Here is a 14,466-nt window from a genome sequence, read left to right on the forward strand (position 1 = left end):
GCAGCTGTTGAAGTAAGTGCTAAACAGCCGTGGTTTGCAGCTCTTTCCACACGCTGCTTTTGTTTCAGAGACATTCAGGTTTTCTCTGGAAGTTTGTTGTTGTGACACATAAATATTCACATATTGACACACTGAATGTGATGTGAAAAGTAGGATGTTTGGGTTTCTTGTTTTGCAACATGTTTATTGATAATTCTTCCTGGGTTTTGCATATTTTAATACCACATATGTGCAAACATCTCAGTGCGGTCCACCGTGTAGAAACACACTCCTTGTCAATGTGAAGTATGCCAGAAATGTCATAATTTGTGCAGTTAAATGCAGTCGTCCCCAGAAAAATGAATACATTCACAGCTGTGGTGTAAGTGTGAAACCAGCGAGTTGGATGGAACTCTTTTCTGTAAAAGTGAGACTTGTTGATGGCGTTTTGTGATCAGTCACAGGGGACGATTTATTTTTTAAGTCATCCATTTAGATGTAATTAAAGCTTGAAATTGTGAATAATCAGGGTCGTGACTGACAGGTGTCAGATGCGGCTGCCTCCTGCCATGGGCGTAATTTTGGGGGGTGACAAGGGGGACATCCCCCCCACACACACACACACTTTTTCCAAAGTCAAGTTTTGACCCTGCACGTTTTACCATCCAGAAACAATATTACGCTATATTAAAATGACACTGGTTGAGCTCTAGGACCAAGCGGAAAACAACCATTTGTGTTGAAGCCTGTTTCCCATTAGAACATACTGTAACCCCCACCCCCCCACCGTGTCTCCCCCACTTCTAAAGTGAAAATTACGTCCATGCCTCCTGCTTAGTCCAGGAAAAGCTTCAGCCTCACGATAAAAGTCTTAGAGCCTGGAAGATGGGGTAGCAGAGATGCTCAACTGCCAACTTCCGTTAGCTTCAGGTTAGCTCAGTTAGCTCGTAGCTACACCAGCTCAGAGTCTGATGGGTGTCAACCATCTGTCCCCACCCTCACAGCCCCCCTCTAAGCTCCATTTTTGTGTTTTTTGGGTAGTGACAACACGTGGGACGCAGCCAAGATGGAGGGGGTGGAAACCGCCCACTGGGCTTCAGAAAACCTACAGCAAACAGCGTGGATCGTCCGTCCATTGTCTGTGCCGACACTTGTGTAAAATCAGAACAGAGCTCTAAATGTTAGGATCCAGAGTTCTTGATCCTCTGGAACTTCTATCAACTTTTTGTTTCTCATTTGGACCCAATGACACTTTTCTTGTTCAAATATAGCTCATTTACTCATTTCACCTGCTAAATAACCAGGTTTCAGCCTATTTGAGTTAATGCAGTAAACATGAGAAGTACCTTAATGTACAATCTCTGATAAAAGCACTGGAAGTTGTAAACAGACCTCTCCGCTAAAACACTTCCCAGGTGTCTGTGAAGAGCAGACGAGTGAGCTGATGGGGTAAAAGAAGTTCTCACGGAAGTAGTTTTGCTTCTACGATTGTCTGATGACCTTACAGAATTGGTTGGAGTGGTGTGTCTGCTTTAATGAGCTGTGAGGATAATGGTCAATCACGCTGTGGGAGCAGCTTGTGCTGGGATTCTGATGCAGCAAAATCAAATGGTCCAAAACGTGATCTACATTTGACATTAAACCATTGTGACTTTGTACTGATCTGTTGTTACCACATGACACACACCCTGATCTGTTTAGACATTTTATTGTTGCCTGACTCAGTATGTGTGTGTGTGTGTGTGTGTGTGTAGCAGGTGTGTCTTTGAAGTTATTTACCTCAACAAGAAATCAACAGTAGGTGATCATAGCCTCAAACATGGAAAAATCCCAACCAACCCGGGGCGTTGAAGAAATATATAAGTGTTATTATCATGAAGACGGGCATTCCACCAAATTAAAAGCTGAGTTTCTCCGATAAATGAGGTAGAAAAGACTCTGTTAGCTGCTGAAGACATGCTTAATACCCATCGACATACATACTTGACAATGTGTCCATAGACTCGAATTATACGTTTTGTGCCCAAATGGGAGGTTCCCACCACCGCCATTTTGACCGTGTCACATGTCCCGTCACACCCAGACATTGCAAAAAGGGGAAAAGAGGTGGAGCTAAGGGTGAGGCTGTAATGTTTGGAACAAGGTTGGAACCGATGGTTGGAACAAATGACGCAGTGTAACTTAGCTAACCCAAGAAGCTAAGAAGGGCTCCTTGGACTGGCGTATCCCACCTGCATGGTACACTGGCTCCCATGCCGGAGATAAGCGGGACACAAGCGGCCGCAGCGAACTCCACTTCAGTTACCATGTTTATGACAAACTCGGCGTTATGATGTGTGATGTACAATAGTCAGCGCTGATTGGCTCGGTTAGAATTCTCACGGGGTGGGGTTTTTTGAATTGGAGAGTTCCCAGACTCTTTCTCTGTGCAGAACTAAACAGAGGAGGAGTCTGGCAGGCCAGGTTAGAGGTCAGCAGGACATTAGCTACATACTAATTCGAAGCTTACGAAGTTTTTCCGGCCATTTTCAGCAAGAAAAATGCAGCTGAGCAACTCAAAATTGAAGCAGCATCAACAAAATGAGTTGCAGTGTTTCTGTGGTCTCCCTCAGAGATTCAGCATGACTACAGCCTCGCTTTAGAGCCGGCCCGGCTGCCCCGGGAAACGGGAACAGGCAGCCGCCTGCTATTCTCAGGCAGGAGACAGTAGAAGCTGGGCACCCGCTCAAGTTTCTTATGCAGCCCACCTAACATGTTTGACCAAGCAGTTAAATGACACAGCATTCCCCTATTCAACCAACAAAAAAGCCCCCCACAAAAGTTATGTAGTTATAATTTTACTTACTGATAAAAAGAAGCGGAAACATGTTTCGATGGTCTGTTAGTAACCACAGCTTGCCCTTTTGTCCAAATAATCCCACGATTAACATCCAAACACAAAACTAAAGTTCAGAAAGTCGAAATCAATCAATCAATCAATCAATCAATCAATCAATCAATCAATACTTTATTAATCGGGGGGTCAAGTTTTCACAGCATCTGTCTGCATTCCTTCGTGGGGTTTTTTTTAGTTGCTTGCAGCACAAGGCTATCAGGGCGTCAGATTCAGATAACAAGAATTTGTTTGGGTCAGGCTGAGATAATTTTCCTCTCTGCCTTCAGTCTTTAAACTGATCATTTCCAGTCTTTCAGTGAAGCCAATTTTGGGTTTTTAAACCTGTCCATACCGTCCGGTGACTTTCTCCGAGATGACATCCATTTTGTGCACTAATACTGCTATCGCAGCTAGAACATTGTCCAGCTTACGATTCACCTCGAGTAACGTCTCAGTCTGTGAGGTCTCCACACGGACGGTGCTTTCCGTGGGTGCGGGTCGCCCTCCAATCACTCCCGTCTTCCCAAATTTCCAGAAAACCAGATATCCTCCCACTCCAATCAGGAGAAATCCAGTGATCATCAGGCTGAATATCCACACGTCTTCGATGTCGTCAATGGACAGCTGGGAGAGGCATATGATCTTCCACTCCTTCCAGGAATCCAAAATATATCCCACCGGGTGTGTCCCATGTGGACATGTGGGAGCCCCCTGCTCCTTTCCCATTGTTGAAAAAATCTTATTGATCGCATTGAATGACCAGTTTATCAAATCCATGGTTAGTAAAAAGTAGAGTTTTTAAGAAGAAATGCAGAGAAGCGCTCTGTGGGCAGACAGGACAAAGAGCCTTTGGAAAAAAGATAAGGGAGCGAAAGAGGGAAGCGTCTGTACTCCTCGAGTGCCAGAAGAGAAAAGGCCGAACATCTCAATTTCAATTCAAGTATATTTATATAGCGCCAAATAACGACAAGAGTCGTCTCAAGGCACTTCACATAATAAACATTCCAATACAGGTCAGTTCATTAAGCCAATCAGAAAAAAGTTTCCTACATAAAAAACCCAGCAAATTGCATCAAGTCACTGACTAGTGTCAGTGACTTGATGCAATCCTCATACTAAGCAAGCATGCAGCGACAGTGGAGAGGAAAACTTCCTCCCTCCAGAGCCATCCTCCACGACTCACTGGGGATCGAGAAGACAGAGCACACACACACACACACACCCACGCACGCACGCACACACATACACACACACACACACACCATATATACCAAGTAGTGTGTCTATGGTTACATTGTGATCTCTTAGTAAATATTCTATTTGGTGAGAGACAAACTTTATTGTATTTATCCTAGAGAATCTATAATTAAACGAGTAAACTAGTAGTAGCACATTCAATGTCAAGGAAAGTAAAACGTTATTATCAGGAGAGGGAGAATGTTTAAGTAGTTATCAACAGTGTTCAAGCCGATGGCCCCCACCATGAAGCCACCACAGCTCAGTAGAACATCATTGTAGCTTCTTCTGGGGAGAAAAACACTTAGAGAAAAAATAAAGTTAACAGCTGAAATAGCAGGAAATAATACAGTTAAAGAGCAGATTGTAGAATAATGCTGTAGAGTGTGGAAAGTGGTCAGTGTGTCCTCCAGCAGTCTAAGCCTATAGCCTATCAATGTGAGGTTGAGGCCCAGGCTGAGGCCTTTCTTTAGAGCTACTGTAGCTCTGGAGTCATGTGGATGCTCATGAATTTTTCAGATTTTTAAGCATTAAATTTCACTTGAACAGAAGAGTTACAAAAACATTCACCCCCTTAGAGTTGTCATGAGTGTAAACTAGATCTATTAAACCTAAAATGGTTTAGAACCAGGCTACTCTGAAATTGGCATTTTTAACATGGGAGTCAATGAGGATTTGTTCACTTCTGCTGCCAGACCCTAGCAGATCAGGCTGGAACTGCAATTCTTGCCACTTCCTTGTTGACTTCAAATTTGCTGCAGAGTTATGGGGACTTGATAATACCTGATGCTCCATCTGCTCTTCCACGTTGTGCTCTTCACCCTGAGTTCTGGCTGCAGGACTCACATAGCTCTGCAGAGGCCCAGAGCACCTCAGCACTCATTTCAGAAGCCCAGAGTAGTTAACCTTTTGGCCTCTGCTGCTATACATCACATTAGACGTGACCCTGAGCGGTTCTACCTGCAGGAGCACGCTCAGAAAATGACCCTGGTTCAATCGCCGATCTGGATCTGTCTACCCTGCACTTTCCATCTCCGTCTCTCCACGTCAGCAAGTTTGTGCCTTATTGCCCTGCAAACAGAAAGGGTAAAATGTGAGTCTGTATTGATATTCCAATAAGTCAATATGGATGTTTGTAGTCTTTTGCATGACTGATGTCCACTTTGGATCATTACAAGTGACCAGACTTTAGTATGACACTAGCTTCAAAAGATAACAGCATGAGAATCAGGACTTTCCCCGTTAACTCATGGTTTATTATTGTCCTTAAAAAAAAAGTAAAATCTGATTTAATTTTGTTTTCCATTTATTTTTTAATTTTATTTAATTTTAGGATATTTCTATTTTAAATTATATTTCTTGGGCTTTCCCCATTATTCTAGTGATCAATTAACTCTTACTTTTCTAACTGGTCTCAACTGGTCTAACTGGTAGTTGTTACGTTTTTTATGCTTTTTTTATTGCGTAGTGTTCCACTTTTCTGTATGCAAACTACTTTGCATATTAACTCTTGTTAATTAACTAAATCAGCATGTATCCTTGTTTTTCACATGTGAAGCTGTTATGAATAAAAAACAGGGATGCATTATAAAATCATATCAGCATGAGGTAATGCATTTCTACATAAAAAGGGGAAAAAATCCATTAAAATTAGAAAAGAATACATACCACTATGTCACCATGTGCTTTTGGGCGGGTTATGATTAAATGAATACACCTATGCTCTAACACAAATAATAAACACATTGTTTATTATTATTTACATGCATTATCAATTATATGTAGCAATGGATGAGGAGAATGCAGGCTTGCAATTCTGCATGTTTAGACAACGTGAAGGGCTGGCTGGCATCCAGTTTCTTAAAGTTAAATGAAAGGAAGACTGAGTCTATTGTCTTTGACCCCCACAACCACCATGGGTCTCACCCTGTTTGTGACCTTTTAACTTTCAACCTCAAACAGTGTGTAGCGAAGATGTTCCTGCATTTAATTAGAAACCATAAAATGTGAAATATCACGAAATATGAAATATCACCTTAATGGATCTTTAAGTAAATTTAATCAGAAGATCGGATCATTTTATTGCAGGGATTGAGCAACACTTCATATTAACTTCAAGAAAAGAGAGTGAGTCAAGTTTTAAAAGTTTAAAGTTTTATTACTAAACAAATTAAAACTAGACTAACTTCAACACTAGGTGCATGGTGTAACTAAGGTGAGGTCAGACTGAGAATGGTGAATGTGTGAATATTTCAGAACCAGCAGATCCGGAGAAACGATTAGTTCTGGTGGGAAGTGAAGATGATGTTTCACGCTAAGCTTTGATTCGGAGAATCATAAACACATAAGACACCATTCTGTTAGCCTACATACCCTTTTGGAAGTCCCTGTTAGATCAGGAATGTCGAGGTCCAGCTTGACCCTCTCTGGAACTGAAGCCGGTTGGAAAAGCAGCGGTTGCCGACCAGACCAGTCTTTGAGATACTTCTGGGTCACGACAGTTTTACTGGCATCTAGCGAGACCCAAAACGGGGTCGTGATGGTTCAGCTTTTATTCTGAAAGGAACCATTGCAGCAGGTGGAACAGCAACATATTTTATCCAGCTTGTCGTTGGTTCTTTCGGCTGAAGAGGAAAGTTACGGATTGGCCACTCCGACAACTTCACTAGAAAGCTTTGAACTCCCTTTAAAGATGACGTGGGCATAGTTTTATACTTCAGATGTTTTGGTTTATGGTCTGATGAAAACATGACAGATTTACCAAGCGCCACCAAAACCATGCCTCCGTCAGATCTGGAAGATTCTGATTGGATCAGTAAAAGCAATGTGTCATGTGGCTTAATCTTACGTGTAATCAGTCTTTAGTGGAAACATTTAAAGTTGTATTACTTATTATATTCTATGGGATTATAATATCAAGTAATTAATATTTTCATTTCACAAATTGGTTCACATTTTATTATTGACTAACGCTTTGCTTGGTTATTAAAAATAGAGTTCTTTGATTTATTAAAAAGAAAGAGTTCTTTGTCTTCATTCTTCTCTTGACCTGGAAAGGAAAACAGTTTAGAACCAGATGCATGAGACCTTGAGCAATATCTCATGCAGATTAGTTCATGCTGAGGAGGGGGGGGGGGGACTGACTTTCAGGTGGAAAACAGTCATTTCCTTCCGTTAAAAGAGAGTGAGTGAAGTTTTGGGGTAAAGCTGGATGCTGAAATCTCAGTGGCCCCACAGATAAACTCCGTAGTGAGGTCTTGCTTTTATCAGCTTCACCTCACCTCCTTACTCACCTCAGACAAATCTTGAAATGGAGGCATTTGGAGTCAGTCGTCCATGCCTTCATTACCTCTCACCTGGACTATGCAAACGCCCTCCTAGCTGATGCTCCGGTCTCTGCCCTGAATTGGCTGCAGGTCGTCCAGAACGTTGCTGCCAGTTTCTTGACAAATAGACACCGACATAGCCATATTACCCCTGTCCTGACACATCTTCACTGGCTCCCTGTCATTTTCAGAGTACAATTTAAGTTATTGACTTTTGTATTTAAAGCACTCAACGACCTGGCACCTCTCTATCTCTCTGACCTGCTCACTCCCTATGTGCCCACGCGCACGTTGAAGTCAGCTGACCTCTTGCTGCTTTGCAAGAGGTGCAATACAAATCACGGGGTGAACGAGCATTTGTACATGCTGCCCCAAAGCTGTGGAACTCTCTACCCATTAAAGTTCGGCAGGCTCCATCATTGGCGGTTTTTAAATCTCATTTAAAGACCCACTTCTAGGATGTTGCTTTTAGACAGTAACTTGTTTCAGTGTTTTATTGTGTTATTGTTGTGCTCTTAATATTCCTCATGTTTTATCTGCTTTTGATCGGTATTTTTATCTTCTGTTTTAGTTGCTTAGATTGGTTGTGTTTTGTTTTAGCCTGTGCAGCACTTTAGGCAGCTCCCATGCTGCGTTTTAAATGTGCTATATAAATAAACCATGGTGTGGTAAGGTATGGTATGGTTTCCTCATGAAAATAGGCCCATTACTTATAATGTTCCATCATTTTCTTGTCTGAATGAACATAAAATAATACATTATCAACATAAGAAAGTAAAAAAAAAATCATTCTAAATAATAAATCTGGTTTCTATCTGTTCATTTAGTTGGTTTTTGACTTCATTTGTTACCCAAATGAATCCATGTTGGAACCATCTCAAACAGTTTGTTTACTCAGCGTCTGTGTCTATTTTTGCTTGTTTTTTCCTCCTGTGATGCCATAGCTGTGTGATTGGATGCTAAATAGTTTATAAAATGTCTCACAGACAGCGTGAGAGAGCGAGGGAGGAGGTAGTGAACTGTTAACGAATGCAATTTGAAGGAGCATCAAACAAACCAGGCTCCAGCTGACCCTGAAAAAGCTGCCAAGTGTGGCAGGAAGGATGGATGGATGGAGGCAGAGGAGGAGGAAGGGAGGCTGGGGAGTCTATTTCCAACAAGAATCTTCTGATTCTGACTTGTTTTTAGCTGTTATGTCTCTTTATTTATGAAACTGGTTTCATTCTGCTACAAGGTCGCTCTCCTCACACGGATACTGATAACTGTTGATGTGTGTGAAGGTTTCAGCATGTGTGAAGTGAGGTTCAAAGGTCAAAGAGGTTGCCATGTTTGTGTCAGTATCTGCTGGTGTGAAACATCTTGTATAAATACTCCGACAGCCACACGATGCTGAGATTTCTGACCTCGGCTGTGCAGCACATGGGCAGATTTGGGCTTCACTACTGCGGAAAGGAAGAGAGAATCGCTTCTGTAATGTGAGAAAGAGAACTGGAGACTCCGGGACAAAGAGAGCATTGTTCTGTTTTGTATAAATGAAATGAAATAAGTGGAGAATGTTCTGAGAGTGCAGAATCTGTGATGAACCCCAGTGCTGGACCTGGAAAGAGACCAATCCTTTTGTTTAAACCAAAGTAGAGAATAAGGGATGTCATAATCTAAATGTATTTGTTGATGATCATTAGAGGTTCATGATACAGATTGTGGGGGTTAAAGCAGTCCTAATATCACCTTTGAGATCATAAACACTGTGTTAAATAACACGTTGTATTTGTAGATGCCATTTTACTGATATCTGATCATTATTTGTGAAACAACTCTATGAACACCAGTAACTCAACCAGCATTAATAAACACCAGCTGATGATGTTAAACAAGTCACAACGTTCATAAAACTTGAGCCGTAGAAGCAACTCTATGCAGTGTTCTGATATGTTTCAACTACACGACTGCTGATTTAAAAATGCACAAACCCAACTTGGATCTCCTCCATCTTCCACAGGTCTGTGACCCCTCACTCACTATTGGACACTCCTATAGATAAACCTTACATGCACAAGCACATATGCACACAGGTGCTCACATGGCGCTCTCACAAGTATGACTCAGGCATTTTTTGTCACAACACCTAAGGCTGTGGTTGGAGCTAAATGCACTATGAATTATTACCGTGTGCATTTCAGCAAAAATAGTTACTGTTTTATATCCTCATGTTGTTGGAGCAGTAGTATTTTTGATCTGTCGCATTTTATTTGTGTGTCTCGTTTTTTCTCTCTCTCTTTCTGCAGGTCTAGAAGCAGATTCCTGTACATCCTTAATTATTTATTGTTGTGAACCCCCACCTCTTCCTTTCCTCTCCCCGTTTCTCTCTCATTGCTGTTTCTGTGTCCGTTGGGATTTAAAACAAACAACAGTATTTCTAATAAAGTTTTGGTATCAGGCGTGGCATTATAGTAGACGCTATAACGCTCCACCTGTGAGAGAAAAACTGTGAGGCTGGTCTTCGGCAGACATTTATGATCGCTTAACAGCTGTGCAGGACACGGGAACAAACTAAACCAAATAAAAATGAAGCAGAACACCACTGGTGTGAGACGATCTCCGCTCAATAATATCAGAGAAGGAGAAACAGCCGGCTGCTACCACTTCAACTTTAGGACAAGCTACCAGAGTCCTAAACAGAAAAACACCATTTGAAGTCACGGGCCACCAAAAACAGGTTGGATCTGGAGAACAGCATTTAGCGCTCTGTCGTTTCCTCTGGCAATTCGGGATTCCGGAATTTCCCCTTCCATCACAGGGGAGGTAGACCATTCAGGTTACCACCAGCAGTAAGTAATATGACATGTGCAGGACGGCTGTTTTTCTCTGAGAAAAATCAGGGAAGATACCTGAGGGTACGCCTGGGGTTTTCACCTGTTTAGGCCACAGTAGCGTGCGCGGGGGAGTATTACCGATAGCGGAGCCGAGCCCAATTCTTCAGCTGACTTAGCTGCACATTTTAGAAATGTCCCCATTTTCCCCATACATAGTGCTATTACTAAAACCAACATTAATAATGGCTGTGGGGTTCTGTGCCGCGAATTTTCTGTTCTGCACCATGGGTGAGCGACAGCCTTAAGCAAACAATGTATGCATTTTTTGTTATTATATACATTTGAAAGCTATTTATCTTTAGTTTTCCTCCGTGCATTACAAGTAGAATGTATTTTTTATAAAGCACCTCTTTATATTAAAGTTTTTCTCTATTGGTTTGGCTCATTCCTTGAAACAGAAATTACATTCTCAAACCTCTAAGATCATTTGGCAAAACACTTTTATAGTTTAGGAGAACACTATAGCTCACCTGCAAAAGCTCATGTATCTTCCAAAACTGTTCACTCAGGCTTCAATCTAAATCCCTTTCTCATTTAAACAGTCAGTGTCTCCTAAATGGCAAAGATCCTTCTCAATAGCTTTGGCTCATTTCTCGACACAGATCGGACATTCTCATCATTCTTGGTGCTTTTGTCAGAATAAACCTGGATGGTTGATCACAATAACATGGCTTACCTGCAAAAGCTCATATCTCTCCTAAAACAGTTCACTCATGTGTCAAAACTACATTTCTTTCCAATCTGAATAGTCAGTGCCCCCAAAATGCATCGTCCCTTTGGCATTGTGTGAGTACTGCCATACAAAATATTTAGATGTTTTGACACTATGGTAGAGGACCAACAATATACAACCGAAAAGAGTGGCCTCCAAGGTTTGACATCACAGATTGCACTCACACTACCAAGGAAATTATAACCATTTTTTATTCACACGCAAAGAAAGTTTCATACATTTGTAAAAAGAAAATGTACATTACAGTAATACAGTAAATTGTATGAACACAAAATCAAAACAAGGACGTATTCAGTGGTCGCTGTACTCATTCTCCCGCTCTTGTCCACTGTCTTCACTCTCCTGATTATTTACACACTGTTGTCCATCTGGCCACAGATTCTCGTCCACACCACAGCAGATATTTTCTCTTGCGATGCAACGAGGGAAGAAACGGCGTGCATGCCGCAACCATCCCCAGCATTGATCTCCTGTAGTGTCGTCACACGCTGCGTCCATAGCATGGAGCAGGAACGGCTGATCCTGAGCATGATGCTCATACACTCTCCACCTCCAAGCAGAGAAAAACTCCTCTATCGGATTGAAGAAAGGAGAGTAAGGTGGTAGGAGCTCCATGACATCCTTGGATGCGCTGCAAACCAGCCCTTAATGAGTGGGCTATGGTGGAAATTGACATTGTCCCACACAATAACACAAATGGGTAGGTGAGGCCCTATGAGACCTCTCTCATTTTCAGGGATAAAATCAGTATAAAGGCGATCCAAGAAGATGAGGAGCTTGTGTGTGTTGTGTGGGCCAAGACTGGGGATGTGAGTGGCCACACCATTGTCAGAAATGGCAACACACGATCACGGAAAACACCTGTTTGTGACACTCCCCGTTCGTTAGTCTAGTTTCACCTGACTGTCAATGACTGTCATCAATGTATCAAATATTCAAAGAAATTGATATGTGGTATTCATGGTATTAAGTTATTGACCAGTTCTGACAATTGAACAGACAGTTGTGCATGCGAGTACTTATGCAATGAAATCATGCTGACATGTTTTGGAGAGAAGGATTATTAGACTGAGAATTAACTAATCAGTTTAGATCTACAAGATCTATTCATTTGGAAAATGTGCTAAATGTGGGCTAACCTTATAAATGTAGGCTACATGTACTTAATCATTTGCAAAGATGCACTGAGACAATTGAGACATGTACCAAGGCATTTGCCATTTGATAAAATGAATAAGAAATGCCATTCTGTTGTGAACATTTGCCAAGAGGTTTGGAGGTTTGTCCATGTTATTTTGAGAATGTAATTTCTGTTTCAAGAAATGAGCCAAACCAATGGAGAAAAACTGTAAAACCACAACTCCATCCACAAGCACGGTAAAAATAAAATGTTTGTATGATATGATTTATTTGACTGTATTGTGAATTAGGGCTGGGCAATAAATCGAAAATGTATCGTTATGGAAACTTCTGACTCTTATCGTGATAATTTTTCCCAAGTCAATAAATTTGATAATAAAGAAATGAAAAACGGTGTGTATGTTGGCAACATTCATGTCCGTTTAACAAGATGTACCACCTTGAGTTACGTAAAAATGTGACTCAACGTAATACACGTGACAATCCCATCTAGTGGACAACTTTTGTTTCTGCGCATACCTGTAGTTATCGTCCATTTATCGTTATCGAGGTGAAATCCTCAATATATATTGTGATATTGATTTTAGGCCATATCGCCCAGCCCCAATGTGAATAACTTGTTGAACCTTGATTTGAAGAAAATTGTAAGTCAAACTGAAATTGCAGTTTCTCCTAGAAAAATCGCAATTGAATATTTTCCTAGAACTGTTCAGCCCTAATGCCGACACACACATGCTCTCAGTGTACGCCTTTTGCTTTGGGTTAAACGTTGGTAGCTTTGATCTGAGGTCTGTGTGAGTTCAACACCCTGCTACTTTGTTCTGTATCAAGAATAGAACCAAACGCAGTACTATGATGGCAGAGGGGGGAACGTTGAGTCTTGTTATGAATTCTAAATGCCACTGTCTCCTGTTAAATGGTGTGTGTGCGTGTGTGTGTGTGTGTGTGTGTGTGTGTGTGTGTGTGTAAGGTGGTTCAACTCAGAAAAACATTTTTTCAAGGACCTTGGTTAATTAGGTGTTTTCAAAGCCATGCATGAAATATTGTTAAAAGTGGAAAGAAGAGCATTTCTGAGCTTTTTACTCATATAACTGAACTATATTACTTTTCATAAAATGTTTCATCTTTTCTTCTGAAACACCTGCTAGTTGGGTTAAGACAATAGTCAACCCTTTGTAAATATTTCTGAATGAAAAACCAAAAATCACATTGTGCTATGGCCACATCCCAGACATTGGTGCAGCGGGCTCTGTGATGAACCAGAGAAGAACATTTGCTTTAGAACCATGGAGGAAGATTCAGTCATGAAAACACTCAAGTCTAAGAAACACTCTTCTGAAAATTAAAACAGACTAATCAGCTTTAAACCTAGAGTGTTTATTTGCAGGATTTAATGTGAGACCTAGGTCCTGAAATACAGGTTTAATTGGAACCACCTTTCTTACCCTGAACCAGTGAAACCAGTTGGTTTTCCACAGACAACACATGATGGAAATGCAGGAGAGCAGATGTTCCTGACGCTGTTGGAGGTTGTGGGTTGTGAGATTTAGGATGTGGGGTCACCTGGTATGTGTGTACTTTTGTGGGTTTCTAAAATGGCTTTACTGTGGATGGAAATGTTTAAATTTCCCCCTCCATCACAGGGGAGGTAGACCATTCAGGTTTCCAGTAGCAGTAATATGACGTGTGCAGGATGGCTGTTTTTCCACGTCTGTCACCCTAAACACTCTCAGGTTGGTTTTTCAAACGTCCACTATTGTGCTGAAATCTGCTCTGCCAGTTAAATATTGTTATTTGTAAATGTTCTGGTCAAATAAATGTAGAACCCATTGAACACATTAAAGTGTGGTACAAAATGACCTTTTCCCAAAGTTGAACTTAAATTAAGCTAATGGAATATTTCATTTGTTACCTCAACCAAAAATGGTTCTTATGGGTTATGGCATGTGAGACAAACCTAACAGCTTTACATTTCTCAAAGCCTGAACTCAGTTGTCTGACACTTGTTTATGAGTTTAGGATTCATTCATTCATTCATTCATTCATAAAGCGCCTGCCTTTCCTGTCAAGGCAGCTCAAAGTGCTGAACACAACAATGCAAAACAACGAGCATTAAAATTGAGAATGGTCTATCCTAATAGTTAAATTTTAAAAAGTACTGCACATGAGCTCGTGTTGAGTACCAATACAGGCAAACACTGCATTCCTATAAAAACTAAAACCAAGCAAAAGTCAGTAAAAAACAATCAGAGCAGAGGCCTAACGGGCTGTTGTGAGTCTGTAGTGCATTTTCAGTTATGCTTT

General features: G+C 41.2%; 1 protein-coding gene across 2 annotated transcripts in view; it reads left to right on the forward strand.

Annotated features, from left to right (window-relative positions):
* Positions 1 to 14,466, forward strand: part of sema4f (sema domain, immunoglobulin domain (Ig), transmembrane domain (TM) and short cytoplasmic domain, (semaphorin) 4F) — an 85,091-nt gene that overhangs the window by 35,980 nt on the left and 34,645 nt on the right. The gene's annotated exons all lie outside the window — the stretch shown is intronic.

This window comes from Nothobranchius furzeri, chromosome 2, assembly GCF_043380555.1.
Source record: "Nothobranchius furzeri strain GRZ-AD chromosome 2, NfurGRZ-RIMD1, whole genome shotgun sequence".
In the NCBI taxonomy this organism is placed as follows: Eukaryota; Metazoa; Chordata; class Actinopteri; order Cyprinodontiformes; family Nothobranchiidae; genus Nothobranchius; species Nothobranchius furzeri.